The 27,751-nt window shown below is 36.2% G+C and overlaps 1 pseudogene; it reads right to left on the reverse strand.

Annotated features, from left to right (window-relative positions):
* Positions 1–11,373: 11,373 nt before the first annotated feature.
* LOC140514729 (mesoderm-specific transcript homolog protein pseudogene) lies at positions 11,374–16,466 on the reverse strand (annotated as a pseudogene).
* Between the last annotated feature and the right edge of the window lie 11,285 nt (positions 16,467–27,751).

Here is a 27,751-nt window from a genome sequence, read left to right on the forward strand (position 1 = left end):
AAACTATAAGGGCATACTAAAGTTGAACTGTTCATACTTCTGCATGAAAACATAATATTTGTAACTCTAGAGAGTTTTCTCCTGAAAGAAGAATATATTGAGAGAAGGAGTAAGGGAAAAATAGAATGGGATAAATTATCTCACATAAAAGAGGCAAGAAAAATATTTTACAAAGGAGGAGAAGAGGGAGAAAGTGAGAGGGAATGAGTGAATCTTTCATGAGATTTGGCTTAAGGAGGGAATAACATGTATACTCATTTTGGTATGAAAATCTATCTTACACTACAGGAAAGTAGAGGGAAAGGAGATAAGAGAGGTGATGATAGAAGAGGGAGCAAATGGGAAGAGGATATGAATTAGAAATCAACACTTTTGAAGAAGGACAGGTTCAAAAGAGAGAATAGAATAAATGGGGGACAAGATAGGATGGAGGTAAATATGGTTAATCTTTTACAACATGACTGTCAGGGAAGTGTTTTGTATGACTGCACATGTATAACCTATATAGAATTGCTTGCCTTCTCAATGAGGGGGGGGGGGGTGGAGAAGGAGGAAAGGAGAGATATTGTAGCTTAAAGTTTTAAAAATGAATGTTAAAACTTGTTTTTATATACAATGGGCAAATAAGGTATGCAGTCAATGGGATATAGAAATCTATCTGGCACTATAAGAAAACAGAGGGAAAGGGGATAAAAGAAGGGTGGGGTTGTGATAGAAGGGAGAGTAGATTGGGAACAGGTAATTAGAATGCACACTGTCTTGGGATGGAGGAAGAGGAGATATGGGGAGAAAATTTAGAGCTCAAAATCATGTGGAAGTGAATGCTGAAAATTAAAAATTAGTTAATAAAAGTAGATAAATTTTAAAAAAAGAAATGGGAAAGGCAAAAGGCAGCATGAGCAGCAAAGATGTTTGAGATTAGAGCAAGTGAAATCCGGATCTGGAAACTCGGAAGTACATTTCCAGGTGATGACAAATTCCAAGGTATACCTAGTGTTTGTGGGTAGCTAACAAAGAATAAATGTGAATGTATCCACCTATGGATGCCCTCCTGGAGTCTGAAATTACAAATAGGAAATTTCCATTTCTTAAAGACACAAATCATCTTAAATAATTTATTCTTTTTTTCTAGTCTTTATATTTTTTCTTTTATTCCCCTGTTCTGTGCTATTTATTTTCTTTCTTCTCAGTTTATGACTTTTAAAATTCTCCCCTTGTGTACTTCACTGTGCCTTTTGTCTTACCAAGTCAAAACGTGATGGTTTACCACATTCTATAAATTTTGTGCTTCATAGATATTTCCATACTTCTTAAATTCTTCATTTTGGCATCCTTCTTTCCTCCCTTCCCCACTAATTATCTTTTTGTTCCCTTTCTTTTACTGCCACTCTTGAGAGCTGTTATTTGTCCATGAGCCCAGGATATGACGACACCATCTTAGGTAATTCCTTATAAAGTTGCAAGGAACACACCAGCAATTAGAGAACACTTTATTTCCTGGCAACCCTGAGGGTCCCTGCTGCTCAGTGAGGATTAGGCAGATGCCAATAAATCTTTGAAAAGACCTCTACCCAGCTTTCAAGCAGATTTAGCCTATCCACTCCACAACACCATTCTCAACCCAAAGAAAATGCATTCCCAATAATAATTGTAGCCTGCCACTTGCTAGTCCTAGTTATGTGCCTTCATGTTTGAGGTACAGGAGGACGGGGGGGGGACTCAGACATTGGACTAACATAAAATTAATCTTGTTATACAGAGGGATGAGCCACGGACATGGGAGGGAAACCTCATAGAAATAGTATCATAGTGCAAGTTCCAGAAAATATGGTTAACAGCAAGAATCTTAATTACCATAAACTTGAACTTCTAAAAAAATTTCACAGCCTAATTAAAGAAACCTATCATATAGGTAGCACATAAAGCAACATGCAATTAACATTTTCTAAACTTGAAACAAATGAGAGTTTGATTTATTCTAAATATATCTTTACTTTTTACCTAGTATGCCAACTGCTTTACATAAAAACATTTGCCTTTTAAAATGTTTCCAGCCAAATTTGTAACAAGGCAGTAATGTTCCTTACCTTAACTGAACATCTTCAAACATGCTCAAATGAATCTGTGATTTTATCCATTAAGAAGTTGCGGATATATCAAGCAGTTCAAGAAGAAGGAATACTTGGGAAAAATAGGAAAGAAAAGAAAGAGAAGAAGAGAAGGAAAAAAGGAAAAATGGAAAGAATGAAGGCAAAATTACAGAATACTCTCAACTAATGCATGTTTCAAAATGCTAATGACTGGTCAGGTCACGGTGAACCCCTCAAAACAGTTTACAGGGATTATGTTAAACACACTCTTAATGGGATCACTTTATGTTTTCATCCCTTTGATAATTCATCTCCATTCCTTTCAGAGAAATGTCTAGGAAAGCACCTAGAAGACAATTCTTCTAAATTGCCTAGAACCATAGTATCCGTACAATCACACCTCTTGGAATCCCATCAGCTCAATAGGTACTTCATCGTGAAAATGACAATGTTCACTTTCTGTAAATGGACATGACTGAACTTTCTGAGACTGGATGGATTCTTTTAAGATTTCTTCAATTTTGAGGTTATGAATTTAAAAGCCACTATTTTTCCAATACAGATAATACAATACAATACAGATAAATAGTATTTCCAATGGTACTGAAAGAAGCATTGGAATGCAGAAACCCCATGTCAATAGCATCTTCATTATGACCAATATATTAGGCACATAACTAAAACTGTTACTGACAGTTACAGATTAAAGAGATTTAGCAATCATCTACATATTTTGATTAAACTGAACATTTAAATTAGGCAATAAAGTTTCCAAGTTAACATTATTATTTAAACTAACATTTTTTTAGTATTTTTATTTTTAAGGATGAGCTTTTATTTGAAAAGTTATTACAACCTTTCAAGACTGCTAAGTGTTTTCTTTACATTTTTCCTTTATTTTGAATGATGTATTTATTTTTTCTGAGATTCATGTGGACCATGTTGTCAGGTCTGACTATCCATATGACTATTAATAGTTTGATTTCTTCTTCTGAATACTAATTTGTATCCCTTGACCATTTATCAACTAGGGGAAAGTTCTTATGTTTTATAAATTTGATTCAATTCCCTATAGAGCTGAGGGATGAAATCAAAGAAAGTTGCTACAAAAATTTTCCTATTTTGTTTTTCTTCTAATTTTGACTGCATTCATTTTCTCTGTGCTAAAGCTTTTTTATTTCATGTGATCAAAGCTCTCTATTTTATTTTCTATGAACCTTTCTATCTTATTTGGTCATATTCTCGCTCATTGTTCACATATCTGACAGATACTTGTTTCAGTGCTCTCCTAGTTTATAATATCACCTTTTATGTCTAAGTCACGTATCCATTTTGATGTTATCTTGGTACATGGTGTGAGACGTTGGTCTATGACTAGTTTCTTCCCAACTGCTTTCCAGCTTTCCCAGCAATTTTTGTTGAGTGGGTGAATTATTATCCCCAAAGCCTGGATCTTTGGGATTACCAAACATTAGATTACTATGGTCATTTACTACTTTGTATTGTATACATAATCTATTCCATTGATCAAGCACTCTATTTCTTTGTCAGAACCATATTGTTTTATAATTATTGCTTTATAATATAACTTGAAATCTGGAACTGCTGGGCCATATTTATTTTTCCATTGATTGCCTTGATAGTCTTGATATTTTGTTTTTCTAGATTAATTTCCTTATTATGTTAACTAGTTTTATAAAATGGTCTACAGTAGTTTGCTATGGCATTGGATAAGTAAATTAACTTAATTATCTACCTATTTTTCCAACTGTTTAGATCACTTCTTATTTTTGTAAAAGTGTTTTGTCACTGTGTTTATGTAACTCTTTATTTTGTCTTGAATGATAGACAGCCAAGTATTTTTTTATTATCTGCAATTATTTTAAATGGAATTTCTCTTTCTATCTCTTACTGCTGGGATTTGTTTGGTAATTTATAGAAATGATGAAGATTTATGCAAGCTTATTTTATACCTGCAACTTTGCTAAAGTTGTTAAGTTTCAATTCTTGTGTTAGTTCAAAATTTTTAACTTTCAAATTTATTATTCTTTTCTTTGATTCTCAGGACGTCTGTTTTGATATTTATTTGTTTTTATGTTCATGTCCAATTAATTGATCTGTTCTTTCTCTCTTTTATTGCTATAAACGTTAGAGATATCAATTTTCTCCTAAGTGCTGCTTTGGCTGCATCCCCAAAATTTTAGAATTTTGTTTTGTTATTCTCTTTGACTGTCAGGCCTAGAGGCCTAAGGGCCACCCGAGTCTTTCCTTACCTGTCACAGGTCTTCGGCTGGCCAAACCGGATAAACGTATGAGAGAAGAGACTTTCCAGAGTCGAACAAGGGTTAGGCTTTATTCAGGGTCTTGCTTACATGTGCAGGGTGAATTCTTCCTTAGGAGAGAGGAATCCTCTTCCCCAGGAGGCAAAGATCTTACAGTAAGAGAATGGAAGTGGAAGTGGGAGAGGGGAGAGGGAAGAGAGAAGAGAGGAGAGAGGGAAGAGGGGCCTTCTGTCCTCTAAGGGCCCCTCGGCGCTAAGAACGCTTTCAGGCTTTCCTGACCCTACTTAAGCTCTCCCACTGCATAGTTTGCACGTGAATACCCGGCGTGCTCTCAGCCTTTTGTTAGTCAACAACAGGTGTGCTCAGACCCTGGGCCAATCTCGAGGGCGAGATGCTCTCCCCAGCACATATCCCACAGAGAAGAGGTGAAGAGATAGCCCGTATCTCACTCCTCAATTCCCAGCTGTTCCCTGGGGGGTCTCATGAAAACTCTGAGGTTAGAAGTCCTCACTTTTACCTGCCCGAGACTGTCCACATGGAACTGAGATTACACCCCCAACATTTGACGAAATTATTAATCATTTCTATGATTTGTTGTTTATCCCACTCATGCCTTGAAATTATATTATTTAGTTTTCAATTATTTTTTGTCTATGTTTCCATATTTATTTAATGTAATTTTATTGAAGTATGGGGCAAAAAAGAATATATTTAATATTTATGCTTTTCTGCATTTGTTTGTGAGAATTTCATAGTTGTTCAATTTTTGTGAAGGTGCCATGTGCACTTTCTATTCTCATTCAGTTTTCTCCAGAGGTCTATAAAATACAACTTTTTTAATATTCTATTATCTCTTTAACAACTTTTTAATTTACTTTGTGGTTAGATATATCTCACTCTGATAAGGGGAAGCTGAGGTCTCCCCCAGTATAGTTTATTGTCAATTTCCTCCTGTAATTCGTTTATCTTTTCCTTTAAGAATATGGATGCTATGCCACTTGGTAGATTTATATTTAGTACTGATGTTCCTTCATTGTCTGTGTTCTTTTTAGCAACATAACTTCCTTGCTTATCTCTTTTTAACTAGGCCTATTTTAGCTTTTGCTTTGCCTGAGAACATAATTGCTATCCTTGCCTATTTTGTCCACTGAAGCATAGCTCTGACCTCTTATTTTACCTCTCTCTCTCTCTCTCTCTCTGTTTATTGTAAACTCATATCTGTTGAATTCTGATTTCTAATCCATTTTGCTTTTCACTTCTGTTTTATGGGTGAGCTCATCCCATTCACATTTTCAGTTATAATTACTAACTTTGAATTTCCCTTCATCCTATTTTCTTCTGTTAGCACACACTCTCTCCATTTATCCTATCCCTTTTCTAAAGTCAGATTTCCTTTTCACCACTACCTCCTTTTATGTGCTCTCCCTTTTATCACCCCCCCTTTTTCTTATACCCTTCCTCTCCAACTTCTTTCTATTACAACTTGAATAGATAGATAGCTAGACACAAATATCTGTATCTAAATTCATCCATCTGTCTATCTATCATATATTTTTCTCTTTGAACCAATTTAGATGTGTGAGGTTCAAGTAATACTCATCCCTCCTCCCTTTTTTAACTCCATTATGAAAGTTTTCTTTGTATACCTCTTTTATGTGACATGTTCTCCCCTTTTCTTCCTTTCATTTCCTCCTTCTTGTTGGGCGTCCCTCTTTCTTGCCTATCCATTTTATTTTTTGCATCATGCCAAGCGAACAACTCACTCCTACATCCTCATTCTACATAGAATCTTTCTATATTACCTTAATAATGATGAAATTCCCAGAAGTTACATGGATCATCTTCCCATATAGAAAGATATATGGCTTAACTTCGTTAAGTCCCTTATGATTTTTCTTTTTTGTTTCCCTTTTTGTGATTTTCTTGAGTTTTGTATTTGAAATTCAAGTTTTCTCTTCAGCTCTTGTCTTCATCAGGAAGGCTTGAAAGTCCTCTATTTCACTAAATATCTTTTGTCTTCTCTTGACAGATTATATGGTTTGTTTCTTTGCTCGGTTATAATTGATTGTAATACCAGCTCCTTTGCCTTTTGAAATATCACATCCGAAGCCTTCTGTCGCTTTAAAATGATAGCTTTTAAATCTTCTCTGTTCCTATGTCTCCATAGTATTTGAATGGTTTCTTTCTGAAAGCTTGAAGTATTTTCTCTTTGACCTGGAAGCTCTAGAATTTGACTATAATATTCTTGGGAGTTTTTATTTTGAAATGTCTTTTAGGGAGGTGATCAGTGGATTCTTTGATTTTTCTATTTTAACCTCTGTTTTTAGGATATCAGGGTAGCTTTCCTTGATATGTTCTTGAAATATGGTATCTATGTTCTTTCTTTGATTATAGGTTTCAAGTAGTCCAATAATTCTTCAATTATTTCACCTCAGCCTATTTTTTAGATTCATAGTTTCTTTTTCTTTTTTTTTTAATTAATTTATTTAACTTTTAACATTCATTTTCACAAAATTTTGGGTTCCAAATTTTCTCCCCATTTGTCCCCTCCCCTCACCCCAGAACACAGAGCATTCTGATTTCCCCTATCACCAATCTGCCCACTCTTCTATCATCCCTCCCTTCCCTTGTCCTCATCTTCTCTTTTGTCCTGTAGGGCCAGATAACTTTCTATACCCCTTTACCTGTATTTCTTATTTCCTACTAGCAAGAACAGAACTTGACAGTTGTTTCTAAAACTTTGAGTTCCAACTTCTCTTTCTCCCTTCCTCCCCACCCATTCCCTTTGGAAGGCAAGCAATTCAATATAGGCCATATCTGTGTAGTTTTGAAAATGACTTCCATAATAGTCATGTTGTATAAGACTAACTATATTTCCCTCCATCCTATCCTGCCCCCCATTGCTTCTATTGTCTCTTTGGATCCTGTCCCTCCCCAAGAGTGTTGACTTTAAATTGCTCCCTCCTCCCATTGCCCTCCCTTCCATCATCCCCCCCACCCTGCTTATCCCCTTATCCCCCACTTTCCTGTATTGTAAGAGGTTTTCATACTAAAATGACTATGCATTTTATTCCTTCCTTTAATCGAATGTGATGAGAGTAAACTTCATGTTTTTCTCTCACCTCCCCTCTTTTTCGCTCCACTAAAAAGTCTTTTGCCTGTCTCTTTTATGAGAGATAATTTGCCCCATTCCATTTATCCCTTTCTCCTCCCAATATATTTCTCTCTCACCTCTTAATTTCATTTTTTTAAGATATGATCCCATCTTATTCCATTCACTCTGTGCTCTCTGACTCTTTGTGTGTGTGTGTGTGTGTGTGTGTGTGTGTGTGTATGTATGTAATCCCACTAAGTACCCAGAGACTGAAAAGTTTCAAGAGTTACAAATATTGTCTTTCCATGTAGGAATGTAAACAGTTCAACTTTAGTAAAGTCCTTTATGACTTCTCTTTGCTGTTTACCTTTCCGTGCTTCTCTTCATTCTTGTGTTTGAAGGTCAAATTTTCTTTTTAGCTCTGATCTTTTGATCAAGAATGCTTGAAAGTCCTTGATTTCATTGAAAGACCACCTTTTCCCCTGAAGTATTATACTCAGTTTTGCTGGGTAGGTGATTCTTGGTTTTAGTCCTAGTTCCTTTGACTTCTGGAATATCCTATTCCATGCCCTTTGATCCCTTAATGTAGAAGCTGCTAGATCTTGTGTTATCCTGATTGTATTTCCACAATACTTGAGTTGTTTCTTTCTAGCTGCTTGCAATATTTTCTCCTTGACCAGGGAACTCTGGAATTTGGCCACAATGTTCCTAGGAGTTTCTCTTTTTGGATCCTTTCAGGCAGTGATCAGTGGATTCCTTGAATACTTATTTTGCCCTCTGGTTCTAGAATCTCAGGGCAGTTTTCCTTGATAATTTCATGAAAGATGATGTCTAGGCTCTTTTTTTGATCATGGCTTTCAGGCAGTCCCATAATTTTTAAATTGTCTCTCCTGGAACTATTTTCCAGGCCAGTTGTTTTTCCAATGAGATATTGCACATTATCTTCCATTTTTTCATTCTTTTGGTTTTGTTTTATGATTTCTTGGTTTCTCATACAGTCATTAGCCTCCATCTGTTCCATTCTAATTTTGAAAGAACTATTTTCTTTAGTGATCTTTTGAACCTCCTTTTCCATTTGGCTTATTCTGCTTTTGAAAGCATTCTTCTCCTCATTAGCTTTTTGAACCTCTTTTGCCAATTGAGTTAGCCTATTTTTCAAGGTGTTATTTTCTTCAGCATTTTTTTGGGTCTCCTTTAGCAGGGTGCTGACCTGCTGTTCATGCTTTGCCTGCATGTCTCTCATTTCTCTTCCCAGCTTTTCCTCCACCTCTCTAACTTGATTTTCAAAATCCTTTTTGAGCTCTTCCATGGTCTGAGCCCATTGAGTATTTATTTTGGATGATTGGGATACAGAAGCCTTGATTTCTGTGTCTTTCCCTGATGGTAAGCATTGTTCTTCCTCATCCAAGAGGATGGGAGGAGATAGCTGTTCACCAAGAAAGTAACCTTCTATGGTCTTATTTTTTCCCTTTTCTGGGCATTTTTCCAGTCAGTTACTTGACTTCTGAGTATCCTCTCCACACCCACCTCACCTCCAGAGCCACGCAGCCAGAGCTTGGGGTCTGAGATTCAAATGCTGCTCCCCAGCCTCAGGGTTTTTGGTGGGGGCGGGACTACTATTCAGTGTGAGATTAAGTTCAGTTGCTTGGGTCGGGGCAGGGCCACCACATGGGGCTCATTTCCCTCAGAGGGCATATGTGGAGACCTTCAACAATGGATCTGAGCTCCTGCCTGCTTTGGGACCCCTTGTCTGCTGCTGCTTCAGCTGCTGCCTTCCGAGGGGGCCTGAGTTCTGGAGACACCCTGCTCCCCTCTTGGCCAGCCAAAGAGACTCTCTCACTGACCTTTGCCACCTCTGGGTGGAGGGAACCATGCTGCAGCTGGAGATTCTGTCCCTGAAGCCTGCTTGGATCTGCTCCTCTCAGTGCCACGCAGCTGAGACAGGGCTGAGCTCTGCTCCAGGTCCAGTGTGCACTGGACCTTTTGTGTCGGTTTTTCAGGGCTCTCTGGAACAGAAATCTCCTCCACTCTGTTGTTCTGTGGCTTTTGCTGCTCCAGAATTTAATGGGAGTTCTTCTTTATAGGTATTTTATGGGCTGTGGATTCGGAGCTAGCATATGTGTGACTTTCTACTCCGCCATCTTGGCTCCTCCCCCAGTTTTTTGTTTTTTGCTTTTTTTAATTCTATATGTTAGTTCATTTTTTCTTCTTTTTATTCAGGCTTTTTACTTTGTTTTATTTATTTAGGTCTCATGAACTCATTAACTTCCATTTCCCCAAATCTAAATTTTAAGGAATAATTTTATTCAGTGAGATGGGTTTTTTTGAAATCTTTTCCATTTGGCCAATATAATTTTTAAGAAATTTTATTCATAATTTGTTATATCTCTTTTACCACAATACTGCATTTTCATAATTTTCTTTTCTCTCATTTCTGTGCCTTTTTTTCCCTTTACCACTTATACTTAATTTTGAAAAAACAAAACAAAACAAAACAGCTCTTCCAGGAAGTCTTATTGGACTTGTATTTAATTCACTTTTTTTTCTCTTTCTGTGGCTTTCTCTGTAGCTATTTTGACTTCTTTGACTTCTTCTGAGTTTTTTCCTTGATCTTCCCTCTCCCCATAGTAGATTTTTATGTTCAGGCTGTTTTACTGTTGTTGTAATTTGGTCATTTCTCCACCCTATTTTTTGATTTTGAACTTTAGTGTAACTTGGACTCTTTTCCTAGGATGCTGGACAGGGAGGGAAACTAAATCAGGTTTCAGACTTTTCCTCACTGTTGTTTTCAGAGCTAATTCTGTGGGTTTGGAATTTTGGGGGGCTTCCAAGATTGTGTGATCTGGGCAGGGGTGTGACCATTTCTCTCCTTGTCTTTACTCTGGTCCCTATCTACAAAGAGTCCCTGATCCCTTTGAATTAGAAGTGATACTTCTATTCAGCCCTCCTGCTCTCTTGGGACTAGAAACAGAACCATTCTTAAGGATCCCTGAGATCATGTAATCAAAAGTGTCACTGCCCCTCTCAGCTCACACTTACTTTTGGCTGAAAGTGCTCTTTTCCACTCTTGAACCATGGCCCAGATGTGGGTATAGGAAACGGAGTTGCCAAACAGGGTCTACTACTGTTTCCAGTGCTTGCATAAGGGCCAGAAGTAATTTCTTTCTGACCAGTTGTCAAGTCTCCTTATTGTCTCTGGCTTGAGAGCTACCAAAGCTGCTGTTCCTTCTGTTACCACCACCTAGTTCCTCTACTGGTATTGCATCTACATGTGTTCCAAGACAGCCTCCACTATTATGTAACAGATCTCTCTTTCTGACCTAAATTTTCTTGAGCTGGAAAAATATGTTATCCAATCTTTTGTTGTCTGCCACTCCAGAATTTAATCTGAGGTGTTGTTTCAAAATTATTTTGAGGAAAATGTTGAGAGAGTTAGGTTAAGTACTTCTTCTATGCTTCCATATTGGCTCTGCCAATTCTTTCTCACTAAAAAAAAATCAGTTCAGAGAAAAATTGATTTCATTTATGACTTGGAAAATATAACAAGATAAGGAAATGGAATCTGTTATAATATATGGTAGTTTGTATTAACTCAGACAGAAACATATTGGGTTCAACTTTGATGGTGTTATTTGAAATAACTTTTCATGTTCTGGAAAAATGGAACTATTATATGTGTCTGATTAAATTATATTAATTTACATTTAAAATATAATCTTTTACATTTTACTGTTTCTTTGCATTGTAAAAGTTAAATTTTAACAATGTTTGTTGAATGATTAGGTTCAATATATGAATCTTTTGACCTATATCAGTAATGAAATAAAAGATTAGCTATTGCTCTTGCTAGCAAAATTGAAAATTAGGATCATAGATGTGGAACTGAATAAGATAGAGGAGTCAAACTGATGACCTGTGGAAGTACAGGTGGAACCATATTAAAATGGAATTGGGAAATGTTCAACAAAATTTAAAAATACAGTACAACATAGAAAATATTAATTTGTGTTTTTTTTAAGTCAATATGTGGCCCACCAAGATTTGTTTCTATTTGAGTTTGCTTTAAAGAGAAAGGAAAATAACTCTTTGCCCCTCAGAAAGAGTTTATGAAGTTCAAATATGTATTCAGAAAATGCATAGGATCTTCTAGCTGTGGATATTGGCTAATGTGGTCATCCGGAATCGACACTGTGGACTTGGGTATCATTTTCCTATACAGATTCATAAATTCTGGATGAGGGTCCACTGAATCTGATGGCCCATAGATGAAATGAAGGCGAACAGCCATGGCAGTGAGAGGCCCCACCCTGCAGTCTTGATGCTTCCTCCTCTGATTGACGTACTGTAAGAGACTGTCTATGACCAGGTTGCCATCACTGGTTTGAATCCCAGCCCACATATCCCACATCTCAGCTTTTGAGGGCTGTATATAGGGCCCAAAGACTACTACAAGATGTTGAACAGAGAAGAAGAAATTCATCAGGTGAGTGAGGATGGGAGACACTGGGTCTCCATCTTTGAGCAGCTTCTGGAATAAGGTGGGATGGGGAGTCTCAGGAAAGATACCTCCATTTGACAAAGGCTACTGATGAGAACCCAACCAATCCAATTATGCTTATACCTGTAAAGCCACTCCTGAGCTAAGGTGTCCCCATAGTCATGAGCGATAAGGTAACTGATTCTGAAACTCCTTGTGTCTCACCAGCCCCTCCACAATGCTGGCTTGCTCAGTGATGGAGTAACAATGAAGCCTTGGTTTGTCACTGAAGCCAAAACCGAGGAAATCAAGGGCAATCACCAGGTGCAACCGCTGGCTCAGGCCTTCCCAGATCTTGTACCAGTCGTGGCTAGAGGTTGGAAAGCCATGTAAAGCACCACTATTTCTGAGCTCCCAATTGCACCCCATGAGGAATGGTAGAAGATGCTCAGGCCCTTAAACGAGAAGAACCTTCCTGAAACCTTCCAGGAGTGAAGTTGTGGGGAGAGCTGGTGGGGAGGGATGTGTAGGTAGACCACAATAAGAGGAATGCCAGGAGGCCCACTGGATCCACCACTCCTTCACCCTCTGGCACTCACACCCCAGCCAAAGTGCGGCCAGGCTCCCGCCTGGGGTGGCGGCCCTGGCCCCAGCCCATCATGCTGCGGTCCTATGACTCCTCCTAGCAGTTCACCTGAGCTTGGGGCCAGCTCCAGCCGGTCAATGTACCCCGGCGCCACCCTCAGATCTGGGAGCAGCTTTTCCTAGGACTAGGTGCAGTCCCAGGGATGGAGCCTGGCAGAGCCACCTAGCTCCGGACTTGAATTCTCTTTTTTTACAATAAGGAAACATCAAGAAACAATAGGCATGAGATTTTTTATCTTTTTTTCTTTCATATAACTTGAGAAGGAAGTCCTCAACACCCTCCCAAGTTGGCCACCTCAAGCACATCCTTCATCTGTTTAAATTTGATCTTGACAGCAGTTTTCCCCACCCTTTTCTTCATTACCATTTCTAGTTGCTCCAGCACTGAATGAAAAACTATGATACTAGAACCCAAATTCTGTGGTTTTCCTGTTTATATAGGCAAAATTGATTCATCATATATTTATTTACAAAACTTCCCATTCAATTTAATTAGCACAGATCTACCTTCTTGTTCCCTTTCTTTGTCTCTGTCAGTCTCTCTGTAGCTGTCTCTCTCTCTGTGCCTCTGTCTCTGACACTCTCTGTCTCTGTCTCTCACCCCAACTTGTCTTCACCCTGACATATGATCTGCTTTGCTGAAGGGAGCTCTCAAATCACAAGACTAGGGTTTTCAAAACTCTTTTTTTCAACACATTCCTAGGATGTGATAGTACAAAGACCTTGGTTCAAATCCCAAAGCTAATGTGGACCACCTGTGTGACTCTGGGTAATACATACCTGCTCTATGCCTCAGTTTTCCATCTGTGTAATGGATGAATTGGCCTCTGCTATTCCTTGTATCTCTTAAGATCTCTCCTTTTTTTTTAACTTGTAAAAAAAAATGGAGATTTTAAGAGGTTAGATGGTTCAACCAGAACTCCCCAGTTAGTAAGTATCAGAAGGTTATTTTAATACAGGATTCTTAATACACTTTCAACTATACAATTCAGCATTATTTCCATAGACTTGGACTTACATACACAGCACTTGGTTGGTATTTACAAAGGTCAGTGTAGTTTTAAATAAAAAGGGCAAGGAATGATAGAATTAGCATTTTAAATACTATATCTTTATGTTTTATCAATCCATGCTCTATTTATTTATTTTTGTTTTAGATGACTCATGTAACAATGCTGTATTTTGTAGATGAGTAAAATGTCATTCGAGGTACAGGGAGAAATAAATTGACACGAGTTCATAAACTTGATGGTTAAAAAATACAAAATGTACAATGGATGTTGATTTGAAAAAAAGGGAAAAGATTCTGCCAAGTACAAAGTAAGAATTACTTCTTCGTAAAACGGCAAGTTTTATTTAAGTAATTTTTACTAGGGAAAACAGATCAATTCTTTTTCATATATTTTTCAGCAAGAAATAGATATGAGGTGAATAGATTAGAATATTAATCTTAATGTAACTTTTTAGCTAATTATGATTTTCTCAAATTATAAAATGTAGTAATGCATCTTGAAATATAGAGGGACTTATGCCAATTTTAAATTCTCCTAATTTATGTTATGAAATATGCTAAATTTCTAGAAATATAGAAATGAATACCTTAAAATTCTCAGCAGCTTCTGTACAGGAGTTGATTATTTTTGTAATTTGCAATCATCTTTGATAGCTGTCTAATGATTCAATTGAATGAAATATGGATAGGGAATGATCCTATGATTTCATTGGTAAGGGAACATCTGTGTGAGGAAACTTTGTACTAAGGCAAAGAGAACGTTCTCCTCTTAGAAAATTGCTTGCCTCAAAGGTGTCAACCATGCAACCTGTGAGTACATGTAAGTTTAAAATGGAACTGGGAAATATTTTACAAAAATATAGAAATACAATAAAATATAAATATATAAATTAATATATATAAATATATAAAATATTATATATATAAAATATAAATCATGTATAAAAATATATATAATATGAATATAATAAAATATAGACAATATTACATTTTAAAATTAAATCTGACCCATATATGAATTAGTGGCTATCATTCCTACTTGAGCTTGAAACCACTGGCCTAGAACTTAGAGGGTCTAACAAAGTTGTCTAGAATCATAGTATGAGTCAGAATCAGGATTTGAACTCATGTCTCCCTGTGATCAAGGTCAACTGTTTCATGACATCATGTTGACTGTCTCAGCATGAATATAAAATGAATTTGTTCTCACTGAAAAATGCCTTTCAATGCCCAGTTTCCTAACTGGTTAAAGAAAAACTTTAAAATTTAAAAAGGTTCTTTGAAATCAGAGAGCATAAGTTCATTTCTGAACTCTGCAGCTTACTACCTTAGCATACCTGGACAAGGCATTCTTTTCTTCGGAAATCTTAGTATAGTGATCTTTCCACTTTGCTGGAATACAATATTCAACATAAATGTAGAAAGCTTTCATATATTGTAAAAAAAAAATCTAGAACTAGTTTATGAAATATGTGATTTGTGCAACCTACATTTATTATATAGACATTTAAAATAAGCAATTTTAATCACTATGTTCTATTGCACGAGTTCACCAAGAATAAATCATTTATAAGGAATCATGTTATGTCTTTTGATAGAATTATGCTGATAACAAGTGAAATTTTGCTGATATTCTATGTAGATTCAGGCAAGAAATTTAAAATATATGTATACCAAAATATTTTTGTAGGCAAGGTGGAGAATATGACCTATTTGACAGTTGTATGAGTTCATTCCTAGTTTCACAAATGTACCCCAAAGTGTTGATTTATCGGTATCAACCTTGAAGTCCATCTCTGGTAATGTGCCACAGGACTCTCTCTTTGCTGAATCAAATCTGATTAAATCTTTTGTTTTGTTTTATTCAATCAATAACTCAGATCAAGATGTTCAGCATGGTGAATTCATTGAAGCTGATGATATAAAAACGACACTTAAGAATCCTGTTGTCTCTCATACAATAAATCCAATGCTTGTCTAAGGCCATGGTAATCAATACTGTAAGCTGATCAGGCAAAGTCAGAGAGAACCAGCCAAGATACAGCAAAAAAAACAGAAGTAAAATGTAGTCATACAGAACAACTCCACCAATATGTGTGTGTGTGTGTGTGATTATGTGTCTCCTTTACCAAGCTATTGACTTTTTTTCATGAGTTTCTTGCATCATCCTCATTTCTCTCCCCAATTTTTCCTCCGCTTCTCTTACTTGATCTTCAAAATTCTTTTTGAGCTCTTCCATGGCCTATGAGCAATTCAGTTTGTTTTTTCTTGGAGGCTTTGGATGTAGCAGCTTTGACTTTATATTTATGAGACTGGGTTTTGATCTTCCTTGTCACCATAGTAAATTTCTATGATCAAAATTTTTTTTTTCTGTTGTTTGCTCATTTCCCCAACCTATTACTTGACTTTTAACTGTTTGTTAAAGTAAAGCTCTGCTTCCAGGCTGGAGGGTGTACTTCCCCAAGGTTCAGGAGGTTTTTGTAGCTGTTTTCAGAGATACTTCTTGAGGATCTTTCAATTTTCAGTTCTTCAAAGGTGATAGGATCTAAGGAGAGGTGTGTTTCCCTGTGTTGTGTTCTGCGAGTGACAATGAACACTCTTTTCTGCCCTGTGCTGTGAGGAGGGTCCCAGCTCCACTGGAGCTACAGGCTCTGGTGCTCTACTGTTCTTCCCCACCCTGGGACTGTCACCCAGTACTTCAACCCTGTTCTGAGTATGGGCAAAGTAAGAAAGTCCTGCCTCAGTCTTAGTAAAATGATTTTTGTAATCTCCTAGCCAGTTGTTTGACTCCCCTCCCTGCTTTTACCACCTGTGAACGGAGAGCTCAGGAAGCACCTGCTGCCACTACTGATTCAGTGGCGACCATGGCCTGCTCCTTGTTTTCTGGGACCCTGTCTATTCTGTGGCAACTTGTGCTGGTCTATGTTTCACTGTCTCCCAGGTCAGACAAACCTTTCCTGCTGATCTTCTAGTTTTCTTTAGAGTCTGTGGATTAAGAAGTCTGGAAACCACCACTGCTGTCACTAATTCAGTCTTCCAGAGCCCTGCACCTGATTTGCTGGGGCCTGTGCTGTGGTGATGCAGCCTGTATTCATCTGTGACTCTGGTGCAACAACCTTTCCTACTGACCTTCCAAGTTGTTTTACATTGGAAAATTGTTTCACTTCATCTTTTTGTGGGTTCCTCCGCTCTAGAATTTATTTACAATCATTATTTAAAGATATTTGGAGGGGCATGGGGGAGAGTTCAGGCATTACTCTGCCATTTTGGCTCAACCTTCTAGGATATTTTTAAATGGCCATGTGCTCTTAGGGGTTTTCCCACCTGTAATGTCTTTGGTCTCAGTTGTTCTCAATTCTAAAGTTCTTTCTCTTTGGGGGCAGGGGGGTCAAGTAAGCCAGAACTACTGTACCAGAGAAATGTCTTTTCTTTTACTGAGGAAAATGGGAGTACCTTTGTAGAGATCCTCAGTCTTTTTTCTGTCGATAATTAAAATGAATGAGGGGAGGAGGGTGAATTTAATGAATTAGTTCAATTAATGACCACTGATGAAATTCAGCCAGATAAGATTCCAATCTAAAGATGGGATTTAGGAACTTTCTTTGGCACTACTATTGTGTAAGAAAACATAAGAAAGATTGACCTTTCAGAAGAAATAAAGGTATTAATAAAAATTTGCAGATAATATGAAACAGAACGGGACAAATTTTTAGACGAAAAAAGACGTCAACAGACTGGAAACTATCTCCACCACCTACCATTTATATGGGTACTTACTATGTGCCAGATACTATCCTAAGTTCTTTATAATTATTATCTTATTTTATCCATAAAACACTAGGAAGCAGGTGCTATTCTGATTCCCATTTTATAGTTAAGGAAACTGAGGCTTAAGGAGGTAAAGTGACTTGCCCATAGACACACTACTAATAAGTACCTGAGGACAAATTTTCATTAAGAGCTTTCTTACTTCAGGCCTAACAATTTGCCACTGTGTCAAAATTAATAAGTATTTAAAAAAAACAAAACAAATACTATGCACACATATTTATCAAGGAAAAATGAAAAATTCTATACTTTTATTTTTTGTATGTTTTGTACAATAAACATGGGGATAAGAGAATATGCATGTATATGTATGTGTATATATATATATTATGTATATACACATACATATATACTCAAAGTGAGAATGTGATAAGACCTTAACCAGGATCCCACATTGCATCCAGGGCCATCTTCAGTTGTCATCAGGCCTCTGGACCCAGATGTCTCTGGAGAAGAAAATAAGATTGGTGACCTTGCACAGCCCTCCCTCACTCAAATCAAAGTCAACCGCAGGTCATGTGATCATTTGATGTCATGATCCTCTTCAAGAACAAAGGACAAACACACACATATACATACACATACATATATATGTATGTATGTATGTATGTATGTATATGCATATAGGTGATACATTGATTTCAGTTGACTGAAAGCTTGATATGAACCCAATATAGTTTTTCCTCCCCAAAAAACTAATGAAACTATATTAGCAACCACACTAGCACACAGGTGACCTGCTAGCACAGGGTCTTTGATCTGTTTTTCTAAAGGAAAGACAGATTCAAAGGGGTCAACAATCTTACCTTAGTTGAACAAGACACATAAGTAGAAAGAAATGAGTAAAATAAAAGTGTCTGTTGAAGGAATTTTTAGTGGTGTGTCCCACTAGATTCCATCCTGGTCAGACAATAGCTGGAATATGCTGAGTTCATTTCTAGGCCCCATATTTTAAGCAGGACATTAAAAAAACAAAACTAACTAAACAAATAAACTTGAGACCAGAATTCAAAGAAAAATCCAGAGGATGACAATATGGGAAGTAGGTCACCAAAGAAGTAACAGACAAAATTAATATTGTTTCATCTGGAGAAAAGAAGAGAAGCCTTAGAAGGTTCATGGAAAATATGTTCAAATATCTGAAGGGTTTTCATGTGAAAAACAAATTAGACTTCCCTAAGACAGGACATAGGACAGAAATAATAGTAGATGTTTTTATTAATTTTGCTTCACTGTAAAAAAAAAGCTTTATAACAATGAGAGTTATCCATAAATGGAATGGAATTTGATATGAAAAAATAAGCTTCTTATCACTGGGAGGAACTGCTTAAGGAATGGTGATATGGTTATTGTTGTCCTTCATTTGTGAAGGGGACCATGACATCAGAGAAATGATGACATGACTTGGACTGGATTTTGTTTTGAGAGAGGGAGGGCTGTGCAGGTCACCAACCTCACCTTCTTCTCCTGAGCCATCTGGGTCCAATGACCAGATATTCATCAGGATGATTGGAGAGGGCCCAAGATGCAATGGGAGAACCTGGTCCTTTCAGGCTAAGGTCTTATAGCATTCTCACTTGAGTGAGATACACTCATTCAATGTTATATGTTGAGAATGGAGACATAAGTCTAGTAGTGAGGCATAGAGTGGACTAGACTCATTCTGAAACAACTTCTAAGGCTGAGAGTCTTGAAGAAGCAAAACAAGACCCTTCTATTTATGGTAACTGATATATTTTAAACAAAGAAGCAGCTTTCTTCAAAAAGTAAATAAATAAAATCAAAATGTTGGCAAAACAACTTGTCTCTTTCAGTCTGGGACAAAGAAACTGACATTTATAAAAATGTAAAGAAGGAAAAGTTACTGGTAAATAAAAGTTCAGTGAAACCCTCTAGCATATGCAAACAAATTATGCCAAGCTGATTTTATTTACAAACTTAGAATGCACTTTGCTAAAGAAATAAAATGTTTAATTTGGATTGCATTGTAATACTCCACTTTGGTCCAGAGCTATTAAATCTCTTCCGCGGGATTGGCAATATGCATAGTAATTAAATTATTGCATTTAAAAAACACATTTTCTATATTTCATTGGGAATCCTAAGTTACCCATTTAGCTTTAATATATCTGCAGTTGGAAGGAAATTTTCCACTAGGGAAGTGACTGTTATGAATAAATGGAAGATACACTCCCAGCCATGTATATTTCATTCTTATTTATATTTTCTATTCTAAATATTTTGATTTTATGACTCAAAGTGTTGTGATCTAATGGATTTATTTTCTTAATGTTTCAAAACTATATTTTACTTATATTCCAAATAAACAAAGCATTCTTACTTACACAAATAAAGTCGCCGAACTTATCTAGTGGTCTAATAAAATATGAATTTATTTAAAGGACACATAACTGAAAATCTGTTGTTTGGATTTTTAATAGACAAGAAATCTCTGTATATATACATATATGTACATACAGTGACATATGCATGTATGTGACATACATACATATACCTACATACACATACATACACACATATAATTAATAAATAATTAAATAAATATTATTATTAAAGGAAAGTCCTAAAAATATAAAGACTCTTAATGATTAATCAAGCAAATGAGGGGATTCAAACAAAGGGAAAAACAACATGGTGTCAATTAGCTAGGTATATATAAATATGTGTTATACAGATAGTCTCAGAAAAGAAGGTAATGGAATGTCTGTAATCCTTTTAAAATATAAAAGTGAAGTTCAATTTATCTTATAATATGACTATGATTTAGGTTTTTATAATTTATTATATTTTATAATTACGTTACATATATTATATAATTACAATTTAGATTTTTATCATTTGGTCTGAAATGACAAAAAATCTTGAATATTATTCTATTTATTCTTGTTTCAAGGCCAGTCTTGTAAGTGGCACCATTTTTGGGTGAATTTTTCATTTACCTGACTTCAGAGCCATACCTTGGCTTGTTAACTAGGGCAGGGGTGTGGAACCTGCAGCCTTGAGGTCACATATGGCCCTCTAGGTTCTCAAGTGCAGCCCTTTGACTGAATCCGAGTCACAGAACAAATCCCATTAATAAAAGGATTGTTCTGTAAAACTTAGACTCAGTCAAAACATTACACCCAGGACCTAGAACACTATGTGGCTTTGATGCAACAAGTTCCCTACTCCTGGACTAGGGTGTTGGTCTTGGAGACAAAAATATTTGGGTTCAAATCCAACATTAGTCTCTTAGTATTTCAGCAGCCCTCATCAGCAAATCACTTAAACTTTGAGTCTCCTTTTCCTCACCTGTAAAATGGCAATGACAATAATTATAGAACTTAGCTCACAAGATCAAAGAGATTGTATACGTAAAGCATTTGGCATCCTTTAAAAATGACTGTCTAAATGCCAGCTATTACTATTCTAAAAACAAGAAGAGAAACAATGAAATCTACCTTTTTACTTTCATAAGTCTATAATATCAACATACGTTCCATTTCAATGCAAAACCCAGCTTAGCTGGTGTGATTCCTGTCTATATATTCCCATAAATTCTCCACTGAGTATCTACTCAATGAAACTTTTCTCTAGTTCTTTAGAATTTTCTTTCATTCCGACCTCTTTGAGGATCATTTTAAAAGATGTTAACCATTTCCTAAGAGAAATCTTTCTAAAGTATTTTCCTGAATTCTTAAGTAATACATATAGAAGCTAACAGCCTTTCATTAATGACTCAGGGTCTTTGCATTCTCAGCACCTAACAGGGTCCTTGGTATAGTTGTTCAGTCATTTCATATCATGTTATGACCCCATTTGGGGTTTTCTTTCCAAAGATACTGGAGCAGTTTGTCCTTTCCTTCTTCGGCACATTTTATAGATGAGGAAACAGAGGCAAACAAAGCTAAATAACTGGCCTAGGGTCTTGTAGCTTGTAAGTGTCTGAAGACAGATTGATGTTTTCTTGACTCTAGGGCCAGTATACTATCCACTGAGCTACCTAGCTCCCATGTTGAAATAAACTTTTGCACAGACCAGGTACTTTATAAATGTTCCTAGAATGTTTGTTTATGAGAAGGGCAATATGATATGACAGACTGATCATTTGACTCGAACTGAGAAAGCTGAGGTCAATGTCTAACCCTGAAACTTAGCAATGTGTTGTTGGACAAGTTACCATTTTCTAAGACTTAATTATCCTATCAGCAAAGTAGAAATAATTATACCTTCACTGTCTACCTCACAAATTGTTTAAAGAAACAACTTTATAAAGTAGGGTAATGAACATTTGTGGCTTTTTTACTAGCTATTGGAATGATCTATCCTAACTTTGATAGGTTCAACATGTTGTGTGTTAAATAGTTCCAGATTTCTGTTTGTTTTAGATTTTATCTTAATTTTTGTATCTGTTCTTTATAGTTTGCTTTTCTGCCTTGTATTTTGTCAACATTTTACATATCTATAATAAATTCTTCCTGTTTTCAATAAATTTGCTCCTACTGGTATCCCCAAACTTATCCATCCTCATGTTAATCAGTTAGGTACCCTGCCTTTTCTGAATTATCATTGCTGTTGTAATAAATATATTTAATTATAGCATATAGAATTAAAGGACAGGTAAATAGCACAGTGGCTAGTATGACAGGCCTTGACTGAGCAAAACTTATCTTCCTGAGTTCAAATCTGGCCTCAGACACTTGTGAACCTGGACAAGTCACATAATTCCATTTGCTTCAGTTTCCTCACCTATAAAATTACTCCAGAAGGAAATGACAAATTTCTCCAGTATCTTTGTCAAGAGAATCCCAAATGGGGTCATGAAGAGTTGGACACAACTGAGAAATGACTGAACAACATATAGAATTAGTGACTCTTACAAATTATTATTTTTATACTGAGACATTTTTAGTCTAAGGATAAGATAGGTGTTCTTCACCTTCATATTCTCAGATGTCTGTGAGTTGACCTTTGTGGATGTTACTTTTACTCATCTTAATCACAACCCTTCCACAAGTTCTTAGATGGGTTCCCATCAGCTGTTATAATCAAAATAATTCCAATATTCTGGCAATTTTCTTGTTCAAAAATTTCTAGGCTGGTTCTCAAACAAGCATATGGTTGTCTTTTCTATCTTGGTAGGAAGCATAACCCATGAGAACACTATGATTAGACATTAGGTTTGTATTCTAATAGAGGTGAGGTAGACTATGCAATTATTCTCCTCTTAATTTTACAGAAAACAAAAGGGAAGCTAAGAATTTAAATTATTTGCCAGGGTCATACAGTTAGAAAATGTCACAGCTGGGATGTGTATTAAAGTTATCAACCTCCAGAAGTGGGAGCCTACAACCTTGAGACCACATGTGGCCCTCTAGGTCCTCCTTCATAGAGCAAATATTAAGTATTTAACAAACAAAATCTCCTTAAGGATATGTTCTATGAAGTTTAGATTCAGTCAAAGGGCCACACTTGAGGACCTAGAGGGCCACATGTGGCTTCAAAGTTGCAGGTTCCCCACCCCTGCACCTAGATCAATACTCTTTCCACCATATACTTATTTACAAGTGGCATTCTCTAACAGGTAGGAAAAAATGTCTATGATTTATTAGATAGTCTTCAAGTGTCACTCTTTCTGAAACATGGGTCACTCTGCAGTCAGCATTTTTATGAGCCTCTCTCAACTTAGGCCTTTGGGCAAAAGGCATGCAGTTCATCTTCATATCAATCAATACTTAGAAGTCTTTCTGTCTTTGTAGATGGAACTACTAATATTTGTACTCCACTCATAGAGTGTAGGATCCATTAGGGGAAGTAAGATTGTACAATTTGAGTTTTGTACTTTCTATGCCTTGAAACTAATTTATCCTTTACATCTTTTTTTTCAGTTATCAAATGAATTGGCATAACTTTTTAAAGCCTAGGACTGCGTTCATATTGCAAAGAGGCATGGTGGAATGGAGGAATAATGGTAATGATGGGAAGAAAATAAAGACATCGAATATTTAAAGAGCAAGGACATTTCCAATGTCCTTATAGAATTTATAAACTGCCTTCTTGATTAGATAATAGATCATAGAATTTTGAACTGGAAGATACCTTAAAGATTCTTTGGTCCAACTATTTCTATTCACAGGTGAGAACTGAATCCCAGAGAAGCTAAGGGCTAATTCCTTCCCTTCTACTATTTTCTACCCATTCTCTTCCATCTGAATAACTACCATCTTAGATTCCTTCCCATCTGGGTCACTCAACAACTCTTCTCCAGTTCTTCATATCCAAGACATTTTCTCATTATGAAAAATTGCACATCTACAACTTGGTTACACTTTGAGTTCTTGTACCTCAGCTAGCATGTGCATGCACAATTACAATGGGAATTTTCCTGGAGAAGGAGAAATCTTGTTTTTATTTATTTTATTAAATGTATTTAATAAATTTATTTATTTTTATAGAAGAACTAAAGTTAAAAGGGCATCATCATAATGATCCTAACACTCATTATATATATGTAATGAAAAAAGTAATCCAAGTTTTCCAATGTCTCTTGCCATATTCTTATAAACACATTTATAGCAAAAAGTTCTATAAAAGTTCCTCAGACTACCTGTTAACATTTAACCTCATCTGTTCCTCTACATCCTATTTCTAAAATGGATAATTTTGATTATAGTTAATTAAAAAGTTTCTGCACAAACAAACCAATGAATCCAAGACAAGAAGAAAAGCAAAAATCTGGGAAACAATTTTTACAGTAAGTATCTGATAAAGGCCTCATTTCTCAAATATATAAAGAACTGAGTCAAATTTTATCATTCTCCAGTTGATAGATGATCAAAGATTATGAATAGGCAGTTTTTAAATGAAGAAATTAAAGCTATGTCAAAAAAATTACTCTAAATTGTTTTTGATTCAAGAAATTCTAATTAAAACAACCCTTAGGTACCACTTTACACCTATCAAATTGACTAATACGACAGAAAATGAAAATCATGAAAGTTGGAGGGGATGTAGGAAAATTGGGACATTAATGCACTGTTCGTGGAGTTTTGAACTGATCCAACCATTCCAAAGAACAATTTGGAACTATGCCTCAAAATGTTAAAAGACTATGCATACCCTTTGATCCACCAATACCACTACCAGGTCTGTATCCTAAAGAGATTTTTTAAAAGTAGTAAAGGACCTATTCATACAAAAATATTTATAGCAGCTCTTTTTGTTGTGGCAAAAAATTGGAAATTGAGGGGATGCCTATCAGTTGGGAAATGTCGGAACAAGTTGTGGTGTAAGTGCAATATTATTGTGCTAAAAGAAATGATGGACAGGCAGAGTATAGAAAAAAATCTGGAAAGACATATAATGTGAATTGAGCAAAACCAGCAGAACATTGTACAATGTAAGAGAAATACAGTAATGATCTTTTGTAAAGACTTAGCTACTCTCAGAAATTTAATCATCCAAGATAATTCAAAAAGAGTCATGATGAAAAATGCTGTCTACCTCCCAAGAAAGAACTGATGGAGTATGAATGCAGAGTGAAGCAGATTCTTTTTCACTTTTTATGTGTGTGTGTGTGTGTGTGTGTGTGTGTGTGTGGTTTCCCTTTGGCACTATGCTTCTTAACATGACTAATATGGTCTGTGTTTTACATGACTAAACATGTATAACCTATATCAAATTGCTTACTATTTCATGGAGGGGGAAGATGAGAGAGTGGGAGACAAAATTTGGAAGTCAGAATTTAAAGAGAATGTTAAAAATTGTCTTTATATATAACTGGGGAAAATAAGATATTATTTTTTAAAAAAAGTATGTAAACATTTCCAAATCCCGCTGAATGTTCTGCTTTCCTCACAGGTGTGATGGATTTTTTTCTCTGCTAATGAATAAAAGCATGCTTCTTTAACAATGAAAAAAAATTGTACCTCTTTCCAAGGCTTTGATTATTAATAAGTTGGGGAATGACTTGTATTCTTATGAATCTGACTCAGTGTTCTATATATTTGAGAGATTTAAAAAGGGAAATAATCCTTACCTTTAAGGGGCTCACATTTGAAAAAAAAGAAGACAAAATACATTTGTATATGTATGTATATGCAAAGCACATACACATTTTTCAAGGGTGTGTAGGTGGGAAGGCACTAGCAGCTAACCTAGGGTGTAAGGAAAGCTGTCACGTAGAAGGTGGCACTTGAGCTGCCTCTCAAAGGAAATTAGAGATTTCAAGGGAATGGGTGAAGAGAGAACATGTGGTATATCCCCTCTGTGTGACACAGTCTGTAGAAAGGCACAGAAATGAGAGATGGGGCATTGTGTTAAGCTAAAGCATGAAGAAAGTGTGGTTGGACCTAGAATACATGGAGGAGAATCTTGTGTAATCGGAAGAGAAGGGTAGAATGAAGTCAAGTTATGGAGAAAAGCACCAAAGAGGATTTTATATTTGATCCTAGAGGTGATAAGGAATCACTGGAGTTTATTGAGTAGGGGTAGGATATGTTCAGACTTGAATTTTAGGAAAAATCACTTTGTCAACTGAGGGGGGCATGGATTGGAATGGGGAGAAATTTGTAGCAAGGACACTTTCTAAGAAGTTTCTGAAAAAGTGTGGGTAAACATTGGGCATGTAAGGGGAAAGCAGAATGTACCAGAGGAATGTTCTGTAGAAAGAAACCAAAAGATTTGGCAAACGGTTGGATAGATGGGAAGAGTAAAATTGAGGAACTGAGGGATGACACTGAGGTTTGTAAACCTGGGGCACTTAAAAGATGATGATATTCTCAATAGGAATAAATATGAGAGAAAAAGGATGCTCGTGGGGACAAAGATAATGAAATTATATGGGATATTCTATATGACCTGTTTTAACTGTTTTCCAACAATAACTATTTCTATTAATTTCATATTTATTAAACTGTGCAAATCTCATATTTTTCATTTGCTTTTTAAAGTGATTACTAATTTGAGTTTTATCATTCTTCTGGAGACTTAATGAATTAATTCCTCAAGAGTTTTCAGTATATCCATTGTTTGACCCAATTCTTTTTGTCCCTGTCCATTATCCTTATTAGGAAGAAAGTTGTGGTTCAGGAAGGAGAGAGTTATTGCCTCTTAATGTTTAATGACTGATTCAAGAAATTAAGGCAATTACTTTGTGGTCAGGTAAGGGAGGTGTCTCAGTCATCTGGAAATAGGAAGCAGCAACTTGTAGACAGAAATTCCAACAAATGTAACTTTGGACGAGGCATTTAAAGGGTGCCCAGAAGAGCCAAGCTAAAGTCTACAACCGGTCTGCAGGAAAATAAACTGGAAATTGATAGATGCTAAATATGTATTGATTGCTTCTTTGCTTGTAGATACTCCTGTTACCAATAACTCATGAAGACATTGACATGAGGGTTTGCACTGTGGATTGATGGAATGAAATATTCATATTAATGAAATTGCAGCTGTTTTAATGTATTGAAATAATGATATTATATAGAAGATAAAACAAAAATTCCACTACTGATTATCCTGTAAACCCATGTGAATGATTATTGCTGGACAATGTTTCAGAGTTCTAAATGGAATTTTGATGTTATTTTTGTAGAACATCAGCTTTTAAAAGGCAGAAAACTTTGGGTCCCATTGAGATAGGAAAGGTGTCAAACTCCACACTGGAAAATTCTACTGCAGTGTGGCTAGAAATAAATTAAAATGTAATTGGGAAATATGTAGCAAAATAAATAAAAATACAATGCACTAGGGATAATGTTATTTTTTTAAGTCAGTAGAGATACCTTTCTATTTGAGTTTGACAGCACTGATCCCTTCTCAAAGTCAGAAAAACTGCACTCAAATGTGCCTCTGGTAGATATTATCATTGAGAGTCTAAGCTGGGGGTGGGAGACCTATGGCCTTGAAACCACATGTGGAATTCAGATGGATTCAGTCAAAGGGCCACACTCGAGGACCTAGAGGGCCACATGTGACCTAAGAGACACACGTTCCCTGCCCTGAGGCTAATCAATTAGCTTTACATTATCCCAGAGAACTATATAAGACTAAATTAGCAAACAAATACATCAACAGACGGAGTTTCCTCAACTTGTGTTCCCTATAGAAAGTGCTGTTTGAATTGAATTTGATACATATGACAGAAGTGAGATTGAGACACGAAAAGACAATCGTAGCATCCTAGATTTGGATTTGGAAGGGACCTTATTGGCCCTCTAGTCTCACCAATCCATTTTACAGATGAAGAAACTGAGTCTGGGGAGAGTTAAGTGATTTGTCCAAGGTCACGAAGATACTATTAGAGAAAGAAGTTGAATCCAGGTC

Source organism: Notamacropus eugenii, chromosome 7, assembly GCF_028372415.1.
Source record: "Notamacropus eugenii isolate mMacEug1 chromosome 7, mMacEug1.pri_v2, whole genome shotgun sequence".
Taxonomy (NCBI): Eukaryota; Metazoa; Chordata; class Mammalia; order Diprotodontia; family Macropodidae; genus Notamacropus; species Notamacropus eugenii.